This window comes from Emydura macquarii, unplaced genomic scaffold, assembly GCF_026122565.2.
Source record: "Emydura macquarii macquarii isolate MOO-44397 ecotype Brisbane River unplaced genomic scaffold, CSIRO-AGI_Emac_v2 contig_1363, whole genome shotgun sequence".
Lineage (NCBI taxonomy): Eukaryota > Metazoa > Chordata > Testudines > Chelidae > Emydura > Emydura macquarii.
The window spans coordinates 9,474,521-9,494,667 of record NW_027131500.1 but is presented as its reverse complement, the minus strand read 5'-3'; the positions used below and the strand labels follow the sequence as shown (position 1 = coordinate 9,494,667).

The following is a 20,147-nucleotide window of genomic DNA, read 5'->3' as shown; positions in this document are numbered from 1 at the left end:
ATCTTGACTCTTCTTTTGGTTTCCTCCTTTGTTTTGTTTTCTGTGTTTTGATGCTTTCCTATGTGTAAACTATTTATATGGCCCTAATCACTATCATTTCTGAATATCTCAAATCTTTTGTATATTTATCCTCATAACATCCAAGTGAAGTATGCTTATGTCCATTTTTACTGCTGCAGAATTGAGGCACAGAGACTCTGTGCCCAAAGTCACATGGGTAGTCTGTTGTAGAACATTAAATTGAACCCTGGTCTCCCAAATCCCAGGCTCCTTCTTCATTATCTCCATCTTACTTCCTTGATCCTGCCAGGATTAGACACTTGTTTTTAAACCTTATTTAGACACCTAAATAAGTGGCCAGATTTTCAAAATCCATACCACACTAACTCTGCCAAATTGTTTTACTGTGCTTGAGTCATAAATCATACTGCAACCTCGATTTGAATTTTCATGCCTATATATGGGATATGAAAGTTTAATAAATTAATCACCTGCTATTCTTTGTAAAAAATAAATTGTACATTTTAAAAAATGTGATTAAGAAAACACCATAAAGATAATTCAAGTAGTTACCATACTCTGTTTAAATAGCACTAGAAATCAATGATGTGAACTCTGGAAGTCCAGTCAGTATAATGCTTGTTCTTGGAAATGTGATAGAGACTGTTATTTGTTTGTCCTATACTGTTGATATTGAGAACTCTTTAAGAGAGAGGTGAAAGGCTGTTTATATAAAACTGCCATTTAAAATTTGTTAAGCAACACAGCATGGCAAAGAAAAATTAATATTCAGTCATCACCCATCATGTAAGCAATACATTACTCACCCACATGTACAAGAATCACTCAGACTTTCATAAACACATTTGATAATGTTCATCAAGAAGCTCAATAGAGAATTATATGTATGCTGAAAAGTGGGAAGGGGAAATAAATGTTGATATGCAAGGTGTTTTAAGCAAAGCTACTGTGAGAAATGGAGCTTTCTGCCAATAAACACAATATCAATAGCAATAATTCCACTGAATTCCCCTTTAGCCCTCCTCACATTTTCTTCTTTAAAAATAATTACTGAATGAAGTAGCTATTAACAACATCATGAAATATTAAAATAACATTAGAGGTTTGATCCTAAACTTTCCGAAGCTAGAGGATTCACTTTGTGGACTTTCCTTTAGCTCAGGTTGTTGTGTCTATAACTATCCTCAAGTCCAAGAGAAGGCACGCATGATGGTGTGAGACAATGTAAAAAGCCCAATGATGTGTTTTCTAGCTCATTTGGGTTTTAGACAATCATAAGTTATTTAAATGTAGCTGTGTGTTTAATTTCTTACTGTTTTAATTTGCAAGAATAGATCTCTGTTCAGGTTTTGAAAGACAGGTCAGTGGCAGAGCTGGGTTTTTCAACTGGGGGGCAATGGGTCATTGGTGGTGGGCTGGAGGGCAAGCCCATTCTGCACTCACTGGGCAGCAGCAGCTCCTGTCCTGAGGGGTTAGACCAGCTCACCACTCCAGGCATTGCTACTTGGCACAAGGTCTCAGTGCCATTCTGGTTTGGCTTGTCTGCTGCTCCCCTTCTTCCCCCCATGACAGGGGTGGGTCTAGTCGTGCAGGACAAAAGCGCCTGCTGCTAGTTGAGCACTTGCTCTCTATCCCCATGTGAAAGGTGCCACACATACATTTAAAGGCTGGCAGGGAGGCACTTGCCTCCCTGCCCTTGTATTAGCTCCACCATCAGACAGGGTTGTTTTCAGCGTGGAGGTTAATACCTGAGTTGGAGACCTAGATAGCTGACAGAAGCAGGTGCGGGGAGCTCACTCAGGCATAGCACTTCCAATACACTTCAATATTACTTCAGAGGAAGGTTAGTCCAATGGCCAGGGTGCTAGCCTGGGACCCTAGAGCACCCGTGCAGTTCCCTGCCCTGCCACAGATTTGTGCAAGGTGTTGCAGGAATTCTCTGTAAAATGGGGATCATAGAGAAGTACTTACTTACAGAGGTGTTGTGAATATGAATATATTAAAGATTGTGAGGTGGTCAGATAAGTACCTTTGATATAAATTTTAGACCTACGATATGTGCTCCCTCTAGCTACCACTCTGAATGGAAGTAGGTGCACATGGAGGAGCTCTGGTATTGCTCCACCCTACTCATGAGTACCCCCTTTCTGGCTCTAAATACTGCTGGCTGCACTAATCAATCCATACTCTGTGACCAGAGAGCACAGGAACCAACTTTCAGCCTGCCTCCATGTGCCCTCTTTCCCACCGCTTGTGTGCGTGCGCACACACACATGATGTTTTACCATTGAGGAGATAATAGATCTTGTTACAATTTCAAAGGGACTATAAAACATTGCCAGAAGTATATGGAGGATGTTTTCAACATGCATTGAAGGGTACCAAAGCTCAGCATGTTTCTTGATGCAATTGGCCGTACTCATGAAGTCCTGCAAGTGGGAGTAACCAAAAGGTTCACAAATTCCTTTACCCAATAACTATAGCATCCTAACCAAAAAGACAGTACTACTCAAAATGTCAGTGCATTCCGAGTGCTCTTAATCCATGCATAATGGACACGAAAGACAGTACCTGTATGAAAGAATCTGTTAATCTATCATGACAATGAATGTTATTGGGGATCCTCTAAAGAGTGACATGATAAATTAAACAGTCTAATATGCAAATAAACTTTAGGGAGTTTTAATTCAGATTACTGAAACATTCGTTTGCTGTGTCAATTGTAAATTGATGTTTTTAAAATTAATCCTGTAATCTGCATAATGTACTGAATATGCACAGCTATTGCATGTGCTAATATTCCTTTTGAAAATTTAAAATGGAAAAGAAGGACGTTGTACTTCACTAATTCTTTCTGTGTCTCCATCTTTAATTGTAAAATGGAGATAATACTTTTCTCATAGGCGTATACAGGCTAAAAGAAATGGATTTTTATAAAGCACTTTCAATGAGAGTCAATGAATGCAGTATTGTTATAATTGCACAGCAGATAATCTGCAGAGTGAAGGTTTAAAAAAAAAAGACAATCTTAGGAAATAAACGTCTTTATTTTTATTCTCTATCTCAGCCTAATACTACTTTCCTTGGGCCAAATTGTAAAGTTAATGGGAATCTGCTTGAGTGAAAACTGAGTAGGGACCTGAATTGTTCACCTCATATTTCTGGGTGGTTGCTAATTTAAAAAAAAGAGGTCTTTTTCTTTTGCAGCAAACTGGGCAGGTTAGAAGTGTTGGTAGTATAGATCCTTCAGTGCAGTGCGCCGCACTCTGAGGAGGAAGGTGCTATGTTTTAGTCCTCACTGAACAGTGCTAAAATACGGCATGCCCTCAGGCTGCTCTTTCAGTACTAAGGGCGGGAGAGAATTAGAGTATACCGAGAGCATGAGTGCAAATGAAGCCTCAGTGTAGAAGCACCACCAGGGCCCAAGTATTGTGGAAGAAACAGAGGCAGAGGGAATGAGGCGCTTGGGTGGCTTGTGACTTGTGAGGCAGAAGATAGCATCCTGTAACTGGGAAGGAAAAAGGGACTCTGACCAGATGAGCAAGAGATAGGGAAGCAGAGCTGCTGCAGTTGCTGGCTCTTCTTTAGGTAGAAGAAGAGTGGAAGGGGGGTAGCTACTTGCTCAGTTTCAGGAGTTGGGAAGTAAGTGGTGGCAGCAGAATTATTATTGTATGAGAGAGGTTAGTTGGGCTGATTTTTATTTGAGATTTAATTTTGTTTGTTGTTTTGTTTTTGTTATTTGTTTTGTTTTTTTTCTTATCAGCATAAGTCACTTTGGGTTGGGGATGGTGGGAATCTAACTGCCAGTTCCCTCTCCTTCACTTACCATGGGTACCAAGACTATTAACTGGTACTGGAGTAACTGATTTCCTTCATTCCTGTAGTTCTGTATCACAGAAGAGTTTTTCCCTTTACCTCTTGTAATCATAAAAGGATGATATAATCTTTCCTTTCTCACCCCCCACCCATTAAAAACTAACATAAGGACAACTAACTCAGTGATGAATTGTTACTGCTTAGTAACTAGTAGCCCAATTAGGAAGTGCTGATTCCCTGTGTGCTTGAGAGAGGGTAGCAGGATCTACCACAGGTGGGGCTCCTCTGATAATTGATCCTGTTTAGAGGAGTTTCATTTCTCTTGAAGCTACTGAGTAAATTCAGCTGACTCATTGCAGCAGGTGTGGTGTGTTAAATCCTCTACTGTTCAGAGAAACCTAGGGATAAGAGGAGAGAGAAGGTACTAGAAGGAACCTAGTAATAGTCTAGTTTGAGGAGAAATGCTAAACTGAAGGTTAAGGCTTTGAGTTACCAGTATAACAAAACCCCAGGTAAGCAGTGAGTTTGACCTCATACAGTATGTAGGTTTTATTTTGGGTAAGGTGGAGATGCCATTTTTTCCTCCCTCATCCCTCCAACTAGCAGCAGCAGGGAAGGGGACAAGTTCACCTGTAAATTTCCTCTCTGCTTATAGAGGTTTTGAATATTGGCTGTAGCCTGAAAAAGATGTTGGTATATAATTTCATGGATTTTTCTTGATAGCTTTTCAATCAAAGCACAATCAAAATAAGTGTTGTCAGTATATTAAGCTGTTTTTGGAAGGATGGGGGAATGGTCTACAGAATTTCCTGTGTTACATCAAAGCCATATTTGAGTTGTAAGAGAATAGAAGTGCATCTACAACCACAAACTTCACATTGAATCTGGGCCCGAGAAATCTTCCTGATGAAACTTTTGTCAAAATAAGTACACGTCCACATTTTTGGTTTCAACAAAACAGTATTCTTCAATCCAAAAAGAAAAATATTTTTGATCAGCTCTCCAGCAAGCACTAAAAATTTAGTCCCTGGAAACTGTGCTGACCCAATATTTCATTTTTGGATAAGATTGAGCTCTCAGATATTTGGTTAAATTGGTCATGTGATTATAAAATACCTAACAAATTCTACTATTCAAGAAAATTGCCAATAATCTCAGAAAACGAATGAAAAAGTATCTTGAAATGAGGGCATTAGAGAACAATGATGTATGGTTGAGGCTTACTAAAGAGGTGGTTTAAGGGAAAGAAGAGAGATTTGTTTACAAAAGTTCAGATAAGCTTTAGTTAGTTAATTTGTTAGAAAAATGCCAGTGATGCAGTCTGTGTCAATTCAATATACTGAAAGTAGTCCTTAACTGTATGTCTTCTTCCAACATGCTCAATAGTATTGATATGGCAGTAGGTTGTTTGGAAGTAAACACTATCATTAAGGTTACAGAGCAGTTCCTGTGGTAATTCTTTCCATATCCCCATAAATCAGAAAATGCAAAAGTTAACCTTAACTCGACTATTTTTCACATGTGGCATTTTCAATTCTTATGTTTTTCCTCATTAATTATGTAGGTTACTATATTACAGTTCATAATAAAATCCATACCATGAAAAACACAGCACAGTTGAGTTAACACTGCTGTTGGAACCTTAACTTTTGCTTTTCTGATTTGACTTTAAAACAGTGCAACTGTAATGTCTGTAGAAAACTTCATGGTAATGAAATGACCTGTAGCTTGGCATTTCCTGGATGATGGTTTTTAAAGTGTGTGGTTTTTTGTTTTTTAATTTGGATTTGATGATATGACACTGTAGTGCAGTCCATAATATCTGAAACTAAAAGCTGAGAAGTCATTGATTTGTACTTGCAAAATTTAAATCTTTTTAGACATCAAATCAAATGTTTCCTTCTGTGCTGGACTGATTATTGCATTGACATTAGTATAGATAAAGAGTAAACAATAATAATTGTACAAAAAATGTGGGGAGGGGGTGAAGAAATTTTATATGAAAAGAATTGGCTACAAATAGGCAATAAGCGTGTTTTTTGGCAACCTTTCATTTGTTTCTTTTTACAATGTGTTCAGTTGTTTGAAGAAGACTGCCATTTAGCCTTATTTTTGTTTTCTGGATGACTTTTCTCTCTCATGAGGTTCCAAAGATCAGTTCCCATGCTGCTGCCCACTGTTAATAGATGGCAGTTATGAGCTTGATCTCTCAAGGTTCTGAGCAACTCCTGCTTGTAGTTGAGTGCCCTCAATATGTGTTAAAGCTAATAGGGCACTGTATCTAAATTTAAAGGAAACAATATTTGCTTGCAGACAGGCGATCTATTCAATGTTCTTTTAATGGGGATAGGTACTATGAATGTCTAATGAGGTCAGACCATAGTCCTGAGAGCCTTAGGTAAGGACAGTCTTATGCTTACCAGAAAGGGAATTAAAGATCTTCGTTTTTGCCCCTCTGCCACAAACTTTCTATATGTCTATAAAATTATGTAACCTCTAATCTGTATGTATGTTCAAATTGGTATTGAATTGAGTAATACTTGCCATTGCTTGATGACTAGCAGTGCATACAGAGGTGTGTGTAGTCCCCAAATAAATACTATCCTAGACAGAAGGCAACTGGCCACTCACAAGAATCACTCTATGCCAATTGTTTGAAATTCCAAAAAAGCCACTGATTAACATAAAATCACAGAATATTAGAGTTGGAAGGGACCTCAGAGGTCATCTAGTCCAACCCCCTGCTCAAAGCAGGACTAACCTCAGCTATATCATCCCAGTCAGGGCTTTGTCAAGCCTCATCTTAAAAACCTCTAAAGATGGAGATTCCACCACCTCCCTAGGTAACCCATTCCAGTGGGTTTAAATAATCCCGTAATGGCCTAGATAGCAAATGTATAGATCCAGATTACCGAATCTAACACTTATGTATGTGTGGAGTGCCCATTACCTAACAAATAGCTGCTACGCTTTTTCTCATCTAGTACTTTATATAGTTCCTAAGAAGATAGCTGGACCTCTCAGTTAGCTGGCAATTTCAGATACAACTTTTTGGTTCCATTTGTCAGGCTAAACTGAAAGATGCTTAAGTAGGGATAAGCCTAACAGACAGTATTTAGTGCTCAAACACAAAGAGTGAGACCATGCCAGTTAGGCTTTGTCTTTTTCCACAAATGCTATTTTCTCATCGAGCACTTTCAGAAAGTACAATACCTGTTGTCACGCTGGTTAGATTGGGGGGGGCATTTAACATATGGGTTAACATCAATATGTCAAAATCATAGTTCATGTGAGAGATGCCATGTCAGGTACTGTTAGAAAGGTTATAATATGTGAAGTAAGATGATACTCATGTTCATGTGTGGTATGTGTAATGGAAGTTGATATATTTGATATCTGCATTTCAAATGGTGCTGTCTGGGTAATGACTCAGACAGGATGGCTGAACAGAACAATAGCCTGCTCAATGGCCCATTAAGACATCCTCAGGTGTAAGGGGCCCAGGGGGAGGAGCTGGAAATACACCTGATGAGGCAGCAGGACTTGCCCATGTGACTCTAAACTCCATTTTGGTTCCTGTAAAATTCTACAAACGGCATGGCCAGGGCCAGAGGGTATATAAGACAGAGGCCTTGGGAAGCCATTTTGTTTTTCAGTCGGAACCACGCTTCAAACACTTATCTACCTCTGAATCAAGTCATCTGCAACTGAAGCTGTGAACAAAGGACTGAGGTCCATCCAATTACTGGATGTATATCAGAGGAACTATACAAGCCTGCAACTCCACAATTCTTTTAGAAACCTGATGTATATGGACTTTTAATCATCTGTATATATCTGCTGTAATTCTTTAACAGTTATGGGTTATTTCTTTTTACAATAAACCTTTAGTTTTATTACTAAAGGATTGGCTGGCAGTGTGGTATTTTGGATAAGATCCAAACTTATATTGAACTGGTACTGTGGCTGACCCCTTGAGGTCAGAGGGAACCTATTTAGTAAAGAGCACAGAGTTTAAACAACTGGTCTCTTTACTGGACCTAGTGCTGATTGGGAGCCAGAGGCTGAAATGCAGTAAAAGGGGGTTGTGTGTATTTGTGTACTGGCTTCTTGATAACCAGTTCGGGGGAGTCAGAAGCACTGTTTGTGGCTGGTTGGGAAGTCTGGCTTCAGTGCCACCCACCAGCACTGGGAGAATCTGCTCTCCTTTTCCAGCCTGCCCTGACCTTGGCATTCTCAGGTGGCTGCACTAGGCACGGAAGGCTCATACCTGTCCTATACATAACCATATTTCAGTGCCCACTATTGGCAAGTTATTTTTGTCATAACAGATGGCATTTGTTTGTGGAGCTAGATAAGGACTGGAAACAGGGATGGGTTTGGGGCTAGATTTCAAAATTACATGTGATAGTGCTGACATTTAATTTGACGGTCTTGTGTGAGAATTTAGCCCCAATAGGCAGAAAGATAATTTGATGTTGAGAGAGCTTTCGCATCCTGATCAGTGAGTTTTGTGAAATTAATGGTTTCTGTGATAGTTTCACTGTACTGGGACTGTTACAAGAATATCAGTCCTCATAAGATTGCTGCCATATCTGCACAAAAAAAGGAAAATAGGCCACTTACAATTTTAGATTTGAACGGGAACCAAAGCTAGGGTGATATATGCAGAGCTAAGGGTTTGATTCCAACACTGCAACTGTACAGAAATTTCAATGGATTGAATTGTGCGTGTTGGATTTTCAACTGTCTTTAACTTGCTCTTTGGCTGACATACAAATAAAAGCTATTGCACATGCCTTCAGCTGAGCAAATAAGTCACTTAATGAATTGGTGTTCTCTCTTTTTGCAGAATACTCAATTTTGAGGGCTTTTTATTCTGCGAATTGTTTATGAACAGATAATTGTAAACATCTGAAATTTAAGCTCTGTTATCTTGTAGCTGTTGGTCATATAAATCCTATTCCTGGTTAGACTATTGTAACTCTTATAATCAGAAGGAAATCTTGAAGAAGGAAATGGAGCTATGAATCTCTCAATGAGAGAGAGCAGTGAAAAGAGAAGTAGTCCGTAAATAAGATGAGGGGATTCTAGAACCAGTTTAAAGCTTTATTTTTTTGAGCCACACAAGGTATGATTCCTAGAAAGAAAACTATTGTAAGATTTGACTGGTTGCAGAGTTTAAATTTAATGGTCTGTTATCATGTTTATATAAAGTAGTTGTATGTGAAATAGTGCAAAAGGTGCAATCAGACCTTCATCTGGATGTTTTAACTGCTTCTGTGTCAGTGCTCTTGCAAGTTGTTTTGGGGAAATCGATCCTATCTTAACTCTGTATCGACTACTGTCCCATATCCTATAACATAAGTGATATCAGTTTCTTATCGACGATCATTACGATGTTCATGTTAAACAGCTAAGTGACAAAAGCCTTTTTAAAGCAAATTTTATTTTCAGGCTGAACAGTCACTTAACTTTTTTTTTTACATTGAGTTTTACTTCCTGCTTATGACAGTATCTCTATTTGCGTTGGTATTAGCTCAGTAAAATATCCTTTAAATGAGAGATTCAAATGAAGCCTGAAAGTTTGATATACAACTTTTTTTAGGAATTTGTATTTTCATGATCTCTGCTTTAGCCTAAGTCCCTTCTAATTGTGTACCTCTATAGAAAAAAATTAAAAATGAGTTACTCAATGAATGCACTTGTTTTCTAAATTTCAGCACTTAGATTCCTCAGAGAAACAAAATATGGCTTCTCTGCCAGTGACATCCATCCAAAAGATTCACTCTCAGATTTTCTTAAACCAAAATAAGAATGTGATTATCATAGTCTCTAATTGAACCAGATGTTAAATCTTCTCTAGAGGAGATAGATCTTCTGAATCCATGTAATATTTTATCAGGCTGGCATCCCATAGGGTTTGAGGTTTAATATCAAAATCAAATGGTGAGCTAGACATTGCATGTAATGCTGCTGTATGTTGATAATTCCTCCTAAACCAAACCACTTAAAAATGTGCAGTTTACAGATACCAATTAGGTATAAAAAACAGCTGGGGTATAAAATATTCTGACAGCATGGGTATGCACAAGGGGCAGCAAGCCGGGGCACGGCCCCCCTCAATCTCTGTGTCCCTAGGGAAGGAGGAAGCAGCAAGGCGGCTGGCTGCTAGCTGAGCTTCTCCTCAACCCGCCCTATGGCTCCAGCCTCTTTCCCTGCTGCTGGAGTCCTACATGTTGCATCTGTGTCCATCCCCTGACTCACTTCAGTGAATGGTTTGCAAAACAGGCAGCAGCATTGGGATTCCAGCAGCAGGGAAGGAGAAGCAGCAGCTGTAGGAATGAGGGGAGGAGGAGCTCAGCTGGCAGCCAGTGGCCCTGCTGCTTCCTCCCTCCCCAGGCTACAGGAACATGGACAGTGCCAGTGCTAGGGAGAGTAGCACTGCTGGATGTTCCCTGCCAGAGGTGTTGCAAGAAATCTGGGGATAGGAGGGGAAGGATCATGCGAACCTTTCATTTGTGTATGTTTAACATGCCCCTAAAAATTCTGTGCATTCATATTTGACAGCCAGTTAAAAACCAGATTCATGTGCATAAAGAAATTTAGACCTATTACAATAGCAGCTTAACTTTAGGTACATTTTTTTTCTAAAAGTTTGGCCTAAAAAGAAAAAAACAGCCTGAGGCACTAGTCCTGCAAAGAATTATGCACATGTTAATCTCTAAGCATATTAGTAGTCTCACTGAAGTTAATAGGACTATGCAGGTATATACGTATGTACCAAATCCGGGCCTAAATACTGATTTGTTAGTACTTATGGCTCCTAAATTTCCTTAGACAGGCTAAAACAAAACAAGTCGTATATCATTAATTCCCAAGCTAATACTAAGGCTAATTAATATCCAGGGGAGCCAGCAGGATAACACATTATTTTTTAAAATAAGAACACCAGCAGCACGATTGCTGTGTACACATTGCAGAATATGCAGAAAACTTTCATTGACATGCACATTAAAGGAATTCAGTTACACATTATTCTTCTACCTTTGGGGAGTCAACTATCCATTTAAGATGACAGAAGAGGACCTTCAAACCCTTTAGGGGAGAACTAAAAGCCCAATATATTTCAGTGTGAACAGACTTCCCCCCCCCCCCCACCCACCTCCTTTCTATGCCTGCCTCCCAGTATAGGCTGACTTTAGTGGGGGTGCTGGATGCTCTGCACTTTTGAAAATCGGGCCATTTACTGAGGTGTCTAAGTATGGACTTCGCTTAACATTAGGCGTCCATTTAAAACAAACAAAAAAACCTTGATCTTTGTGCCACAGATCTGGCTGACCACTCCCTTTCAGACAGCCATCAAACTGCCAACCCAAGCCTATGGATCCCCATGTGTGTGGGGTTGCCAGGTGTCCAGTTTTCGATGGGAAAGAGGACTTGGCAGTAACTGGCCTCCACCTGTGGAGGGAGGGAAGCAAAGCAACTGCAGCTGGAGGAGCACTCAGGGATGGCTCCACTGGGGAGAGGTACCAGCAGTTCCCCTGCCATGTCCCAGGCACCCTCCAACCTCACCCCTGGAGGAGTATGGCTCCCCCTCCCCTCCCCTGCCCTGCCCTGCCCAGCTGGCAGGGGGAAAAAGATGGAGAGAGCAGCACATGATGGAGGGGAAGAGCGGGAAGTGGGACCTCAAGGGATGGGGTGGGGCAGGGGGTGGGATCTCAGGGAAAGAGGCGGGGTGGGGCAGGGGGTGGGCAGTGTGTCCAGTTTTCGAAAACTAGAAAGTTGACCACCCTTCATATGTGTTAGGCCTTTAGAGCCTGAGAAGAGTCAGCCATAACCACAATCTCAGGGTCCCTATACAATGGGAATACAGACCTGCAGTTTAAGGGTATGTTTACACTTAAAACGCTACTGTAGCAAGCTGCAGGGCTTCAGTGTAGATGTTACCTATGCTGCTGGGAGGGATTCTCCCATCGGTGTAAGTATTCAACTTCCCTGAGAAGTGATAGCTAGGCTGACAGAAGAATTCTTCCATTGACCTAATGCTGTCTATGCTGGGGACTAACTCGGTATAGCTACGTCTCCAGGGGTGTGAATTTTTCATTCCCCTGAGAGACCTAGATATACTGAAGTAAATTCCTGGTGTGGATCAGGCCTGATGCTCCCGTCTGAGAGCTGGAACTTCTATCTAGTTGCCTAGCCCAGTGCTCCCCTCCCTCTGGCTCCAGTGAGGGACCCCGGTGCCTAGGGACCCAGGCAGAGCACTTCGCTCTCTGCTGGAGCGAGGGGAGGGGAGTGCTGATCTCCCACCCCCTTGGCTGCAGCAAGAAGCCTGCACCGGCAGTGTGCTCCTCCTGGGTACTTAAGCAGCAGTGCTCTTCTGCAGCCAGTGGTAGGGGAGCCGTGGGCCATTCTGAAAGACCCTCCAGGCCATGGGTTGGGAATCACTGGCCTAGGCCTCTGGGCACAGGGCCAACTCTTCATGCTATCTGGCACTTAAGCATATCCTCTCCCAGAATTCCACCCAAAGGTGTGAAGCTTCTAGGTTACAGCTTAACTCTCCAGAGGCATGCAATAGTTATAAAGCACTTAGACTTTGAACAAAGAATTAATACATTTGCTCTTTCACCAGTGATACAAAGCATACAAATCAATAAACATTACACACAATGCCACTTAGTTTCCTCATCATTCCAGAGCATTCTTTGGACTGGGGTCAGAGTACTATGGGTTGTCCAAAATCCTCCTGCTTCAGTGCATTGCTTGAGGGATACAACATGGAGTCACTTTCCCCCTAAATCAGTTTGCTTCGTTGCCCTTTCCCAGTCTGACACTTTCCTCCTTTGTCTGCCTCCTTTTCCTGAGTGACTCTTTACTTAACACTCCTCCCTCCTTCCTTTGTTCTGTCTTTGGGTAATTTTCCACTGCTCCTACCTTTTGCTGCCCTTAATGAGGGAAGCTTAAAAACTTTGTTCCCCTCTCCTCTTCCCTTCCCCTCCCCCTCAAGTTTACCATTGTTCCCATGTTTGTACCTGAATAGGCTCACGGAGTTCTGAGCACTGCACTGCTGTATCTATTAGGAGGATGTGATACAGCCAATACCAGCTAGAGTGGGCTTCATATTTAAGTAGATACATTCAGAAATACAGTAATTTCATAATAAAACTTCACAATATCAGCCAGAATTCATTAGTACAGGCAGAGATCCCCAATTCATCAGAGAATATATTTTAATTTGGGATTGAGTTGTATTTGCTTTTTAAAGGCCAATTTGTGTGTGCATTTATCAGATATTACTTACAATTAGCTTCCTCAGTTCCATTGAGGCTATTTTTGTGATTATTCAGCTTGCTGATGGACTTTCAAAGATCTAAAGAAAAGTGACTAGATTTTTGTTAAAAGGAATAGTATCACATTTGGTGAGACAGAGTAGGGATGGGAAAGTCATTTACTTGCTTCTAAGGAGCTGACTTTGGAGGAGTAAACAGTATATTTGTTTACTATTAATGTACTTAATTTTTTACAGTGACCATCATCTAGATACTTGCAAATTGTCTAGTCAGCTGAAGTAGGTGTTTCCACTGGAATAGTAACTTCCCCTACAAGTAGGTTCGGGTTACATTGTGATCTTTCCAACTCTGGAATTAAGAGTTAATATTCCTGTCTATAGAAAGGCAGGGTCTATTATTCATGCTCTGAAAAGGCTTGTGTAAAACAGTACTGAAATAGGAGATTTATACTATTCTAAAGACTCTTGCTTGATTGTTAAATTGTTTTTAATAGGGCTTTGTGATGCAGGGGGTATGAGAGATCTGATCACTTTTAGTCTAGGCTTTGAACTGATCAGTGGTTAAAATTAAGTTTGTCCCCACTCTCCATATGTTTCTTCTTAGTGCTTTGTCATACTGTGACTTTCCCTTATTCCAGTTTAGCCATGGGTTTATGGTTGATGTTGTTGTGTTTTTTATCTTCAGCAGTAATTCAAAATCAGGGTACAGGAGTAGGGATTTCTGTGTACTGGTTCTTGTGCTACTTCTGGGCAGGTTCCTTGCCCTGCAATGTTCAACATAAGGTGTTACAGAAACTGGTGCTTGTTTAATGCATTTTTGGCATCTGAAAAGGCCTAGATGAAAGGCACAGAGCAAAAAATAAGACTGGTGAAGCATATAGCCTTAACTTTTGAAATCTCACTGATCCTTCTATAGAACTGCCTATAGTATAGCATTAGTGGTGGGCAATTCCTCTTTCCTTCATTAGCGTGTATATATTTTCATATCTCTTAAAATCCATTTATCTTCCCAAAGGAATGGGGAAAGGCTAATGACTTTAAGCCATTTTGGGGCCTACCCAGTCCTCAGAATGTGGTAGAGTGGCCTACTTGGACTGCCAATGGTCTCCTAGGAACTGTGGGCAGCTGAGAATAGCCACAGCCTAGAACCTCTTCCCAGCATTTGGCCATTCCTTCCACAGGCGCACACTTGTGGCCCCTATTATGGGGGGGAGAGGGATGAAGAGCCATTCTACCAGCTCTCTGCCATGTTGGAGAGCTTCATGCCTAACTACAGATGGAGCAGAAAATCAGATTCTAATTCTAACTGGATGTTCTGTTTACAGATTGAGGAACTCGCCTTATATTCCATGTTTATTACATGGGATCTACCGAAATCCTGGCTCACGTTAAGCAATCATGAATAGTTAGCAGAAGATCTTCAATAGAGCTGTGGGGAAAATCTGATTTTTTCTTGTAACTTCAAAAATAAAAAATAAACTTTAAATATTTGACTATTCCCGTAAGGGAAGGGGGAATTAACTTTGTGAACCTCGTCCATTTTTATATTTCCCACCTCCAATATTATAGCTACAAAACAAGCACAGTATAGGGAAAATCAATGTGTTTTTTGGTTTTGGTTGTGTGGGAGTATCGGGAGCTCTGTATGCATTAACATGCCCTATAGAAAAAGGGAGTTGGATGGTAAGAAGCAAGGAGAAAGCCAGTGACTGTTGCCAAACAAAAACAGCTTCTGAAACTGAGCTATGACACTAAGAAAGATGATATAGGTACTGTATAAAGCCCGAACTGACATCAGCATCACACAGAATATCATATTTGAGTCATTCAGGCCCTACCACCATCCTCAGAGGGAAAGGGTGGGTAGATGGAAGGGAGAAAAGGGGAGGCTGCTGCTCTTTTTTTAATCTGTTTTTTCAGGGGGGGGATTAGGTGCTTTAGAAATGGTAATCTTTCCACTCATTGCAGTCTGGATTAAGCAAGTATGTAAGCATAGAAATATAGGGTTTAGAGAGGTCATGTAGCTCAGTCTACTGTGCTGAGGCTGGGACTGGTTACCTAGACCTTCCCTGACAAATGTTTGTCCAACCTGTTCTTAAAAATCTGATGGCTTCCAAAGCCTCTCTTAGAAGCCTATTCCAGAGTTCAACTAACATTGTAGTGTTTGGTTTTTTTTTCCTAATATCTAACCATTGTAAATTTCCCTTGCTGTAGATTAAGCCCATTGCTACTGTCCCTGCCTTAGATGGACATGGAGGACACTGGATCTCTAACAGCCTTTTAAAATATTTGGTGACTGTTACCAGATCCCTCCTCTATTGACTTTTCTGAACACTAAACAAGCTCATTTTTTAACCTTTTCTCACAAATCAGGTTTTCTAAGCCTTTCATCATTTTTGTTCTGTTCTGGGCTCTCATCCGTTTGTTCACTGCCTTAAAGCATTGAGCCCAAAAAGGAACACTGTATTCCAGCTGAGACCTCAACAACACTGGATAGAGCAGGATACTAACTTCCCGTGTCTTATTTAAAACGCTTCTGTTAATACACCCTAGAATATTAGCCTTTTTTATAACTGCATCACATTGTAGGTTAACAATCAACTTGTGATCCACTGTAAGCCCCAGAACCTGTTCAGCCTTATTACCACCTAGCCAGTTAGTTCTCATTTTATAGTTGTGCATTTGATTTTTTTTCTTCTTGAGTGAAGTGCTTTGCACTTGACTCTGTTGAATTTCATCTTGTTGTTTTCAGAGAAATTCCCCAGTTCATCACAGTTGCTTTGAATTCTAATCTTGTCCTCCAAAGTGCTTGTAACTTGTCCCAGCTAGGTGTCATCTGAGAATTTTATAAGCATACTCTCTGCTTCATTATTTATCATTAGTGAAAATGTTTACTGATACCAGACCCAGAACTGACCCTATAGGAACCCACTAAGTACATCCTCTGCAGTGAACCATAGACTATCCTCTGAGTGGTTAACATTCAACCAGCTGATCATCTTCCTTATAACCTTATCTAGACCACATTTCTCTAATTTGTTTGAGAATAGCATGTGGGACTGTCATAAGCCTTACTAAAATCAAGATATCACATATACAGTGCTCCATCTAACCACTAGGACAGTAATCTTGTTAAAGGAGGAAATTCAGTTGGTTTGGTGTGATTTGTTCTTGACAAATCCATGTTAGCTGTTTATCATTCTTGTCCTCTTAGATGCTTACAAATCAAGTGCTTCATGACTTGTTCCAGTATCATTGCAGGTATTGAAGTTGGACTGACTGATATATAATTCCCTGGGTCATCTTCATTCCTCTTTTTAGATACCGGTACTATGTTATCCCGTCTCCAGTCTCCCTGGACCTCTTGTCCTCCATTAATTCTCAAATATAATTAACAGTTCTGAGATGGCTTCAGCTAGTTCTTTAAGTACCTTTGGGTGAATTTCATCAGACTTGAATTCATCCAACTTAGCTAAATATTCTTTAACTTGTTCCCTCCCTGTTTTGGCTCATGTTTTTCTTCCTTCCTTGTTAATATTAATTGTGTTAAATGTCTGGTCACAATTTACCTTTTTAGTGACAACTCTAGCAAAATAGGTACTAAATACCTTTACCTCCTTGATGTCATCTGTTAGCGCTCTTCCCCTACTAAGTAGAGGATCTCCATTTCCTTTGTCTTTCTCTTGCTCATTTTTATAGAACCTCTACTTATTGCCTTATATGTTCCTTGCAAGGTGTAACTCATTTTGTGCCTTAGCCCTTTCTGATTTTGTCCCTACATGTTCATTCCTTTTATTGTGATACGAATACAAAGGAATAGCAAGTGCACCTGTATTCTTCCTCTGTGGTCCCTTGAAAGTACTCACTCCCAATTCTTCAGCCTTCACCATTCTTGGGCAGAGACCGATGTCTTTTTTTTCCTCTCTCCTGTCCTGTGATATCCCTAGCAAGCCAGACTACCTAATAGGCCAATGTCTGTTTTGCTTTCTCTTTGAAGGCTATGAACATCTGTAATTATTAGCAGTTACAAGTTACCACACAGCTCTTTCTAAGAAGGAATGTTTATTCTTAAATTGAAAGCACTAAAGAGAACATTAAAAACTATTTTAAAAAAAGGAAAAAAAAAAAAAAAAAACCTACACACATGCTAATAAGCTTATCAGAGATCATCCCCCACCCCACAGACTGCAACAGAGGCCCTGGTGGGAGACATTCTTTCAAATCCCACAACAGGTTTTTCGGTAGTTACAAGTTCCTAATAGCCTTAGCTCAGAACCAGAGCAACCATGGATAGTGCTGTTTCTCATTTGTACAGTTTGTACCTTTGATCTTGGCCTTTTGCATCAGGTGATCAGCAGACAAAGGCCCACTCCACAGGGTGTAACTTCAAAAGGCTAGGTTTTTGCACAGCTAGGAATGTTGAATTTGCATTCACCTCCCTAAATATTGCCCACCAAATATTTCACCGGTATTGTTCTAAAAGACTATTCTTGTCTGCCACAGTCCTCTGATCATCCAGGCCCACAGTCATAGATAACCTTTGTATTTAATACAGTGGATTTCAAGGATACTTCAACTTAATTTATTAAGGTTTTATAAGAATATTTCAGGAAATTGCCATTTGTCTCACTTATCCTAAGCAAATTGTCCATGTTTCTATTTTTTTGTAGGATTCAGTCTTTGACATTTTTTTTCAGGTCATTAAATAGCTCCTGTTGGAGCCATATTGACCTCTTTAGAATATTTTCTGGAGGTGAGGTTAGATGTGAATATTCAGCGGTCTTAAACACAATTACTGGAATATGATTTTAACTATCCTCTTTAAAGCCAACTCCAGGAAACAGTATTTTCAAATAGTTTTAAAAACTTGTTAGGCAATATAGAAACAACAAGAGGGAAGGAAGGCTTTCTTCAGCTGCTTATGGGAAATCTTGGAGATGTCTAGTCCTTCAGCTCAAGTTTTCAAAGCCACAGAATCTGCCCTACTGCAAAATTCCTTCTCTCTTCTCTCTCTCTCTCTCTCTCTCTCTCTCTCTCTCCCCCCCCCCCCCCCTTTCCGAATTTGGCTCTGAAATATACAAAATTGCAAAAAGCTTGCTTCATACTTGCATGCTCATAAGCAAAACCCTAGGGTGGGGGGTGTACACAAATTTCATTAAATCTCATCCCTCTGAGGGCCCCTAACATTTCTCATTAGAGAAATTATATTGTCTGAATGTAACTGTTTGGAAATGACTTACAAGGTCACTGTATTTAATTCTCCTTTAGAATGAATGAAGACGTAAGATAAAGCCTGAAACCCCCCTCCCCACACCCCCACTGTGTTTAACTTGATAGAAGGGAGGTTGAGGATCTAAACACAGATTCCACTTATTCTTTTGGCAGCATCAACTAAGTATATATATTTTGTTTTTTTGTTTCCCTTGCCTGTTAGATATTTTTGAAAGGTTATGTAGCCCAGAATAAGACTTCAGATGGATATAAACTAGACTACTATATTTACTCATGTATTGGATTAATGAGCTGCGGCTCCAGCTGCTTGTTTGTTACATTGTTTGGATTTATATTTACCTTTTTGCTAGATGAATTTTAGTGAATATGGCTATTAAATTAAGTTGTGGTTGCCAGAAGGATCGATAGTACATTAGAATTGTAAATGCTACCAAGTAAAGTAAATACAAATAATTAACAAGAGTATGTCTAAAAGCAAGTTGGAGACCCTAGCAAAGCTAGCTGTAGGCTGCAATGCTCAATGTTCTCTCAAGAACACACCATGCTGTTATGATTTAAATTGTATTAGATAAGTAAGAATGGTCCCCGGTGTAGGGTATCACAAGAAGGTATGGTCATGTAGTAGACTCTGCAGTCACAGATTTGTACTTAATTTTGTTAGGTAATATATACAGCCTAGGCCTGGTCTACACTGGCGACTTAAAGTCACTTAAGTCGACTTAATTACACCCACGCCTACACTGGCACCACTGTTAATTCGAATTAAGGTGCCTGTAAAATCGACTTAATAAGACCACGTCTGCAAGTGGCATAGCGTCTAATTTGAATTTGTTAAATTGATTTAGTGTCCGTGTAGACACAACGGAACTTAAATCGAATTAATTGACCTCTGGAATGTATCCCACAATGCTCCGTTTTGACCGCTCTGGACAGCTATCAGGAAAAGTCCTCTCCTCTCAAGCCCTGGGAAGATGTGAATTTTCATTTCCTGTGTTGCCAGCATGGAGAGAGCTTTATCACTGTTCTCCACATGGCTACTAAAAAGCCCAAACGTGCTCCAGCATGGAGTCGACCAGCGATCTTAGACCTCATCGGGCTGTGGGGGGAGGAGTCCATTCTGGTTCAGCTCAGAGCCAGTAAAAGGAATCTGGACATTCCTGGGAAGATATCCCAGGACATGCTGGAGAAGGAACACCAGAGGGACGCTCAGCAGTGCCGTGTGAAGATCAAGGAGCTGCGTAAGTCATATCAGAAAGCCAGGGCAGCTAACAGCCATTCTGGTTCTTCACCCAAAACATGCCGCTTCTATGATGAGGTGCATGCAATTCTCGGTGGCGATCCGACCATGGTGCCTCCCCGCAGCATCAATACCTCTGCTAGGTCACAGTCCATGATCAACAATGAGGACTCCATGGAGGAGGAGGAAGCTGAGGAGAGCAGGGTGCAGAAGAGCGTGGTGTCCATTCTTCCTGAAAGTCGGGACTTATTCCTGACCCCGAGCAGTCCAGCAGCACATAGGACAGCATAAATGATCGGGGAAGGCACATCTGGTGAGTTGTTTTTTCTTCTTAGCATTTGTCCTTTTACATTGGGTGGGGGAGCATGAAGGGGATCTCAGGTGTTTTGGTGACTGTACTGGGGGGTTACCCAGGGATCAGCTTTTTAATGTGATGAGAGAGGCTACGTTTATCACCAGTTGATATCTCTCAGAAACTGTCATGTATGTAATCTGTTATCCTTGGCAAAACTTCTAAGGAGAGGACTGCCTTATTTCTCCCTGCACAGT

At 40.6% G+C, this 20,147-nt stretch overlaps 1 protein-coding gene across 2 annotated transcripts in view; it reads left to right on the top strand.

Moving 5' to 3' along the window:
• GALNTL6 (polypeptide N-acetylgalactosaminyltransferase like 6) overlaps window positions 1-20,147 on the top strand; it is an 834,312-nt gene that overhangs the window by 289,357 nt on the left and 524,808 nt on the right. The window contains exon 1 of one of the 2 annotated variants that reach the window (XM_067551730.1): window positions 4,282-4,349. The exons of the other annotated variant lie outside the window; for it this stretch is intronic. The gene's annotated coding sequence lies outside the window, so the exon portion shown is untranslated. Of the gene's footprint in view, window positions 1-4,281; window positions 4,350-20,147 lie in introns of those variants that run through there. 2 annotated transcript variants of the gene reach the window in all.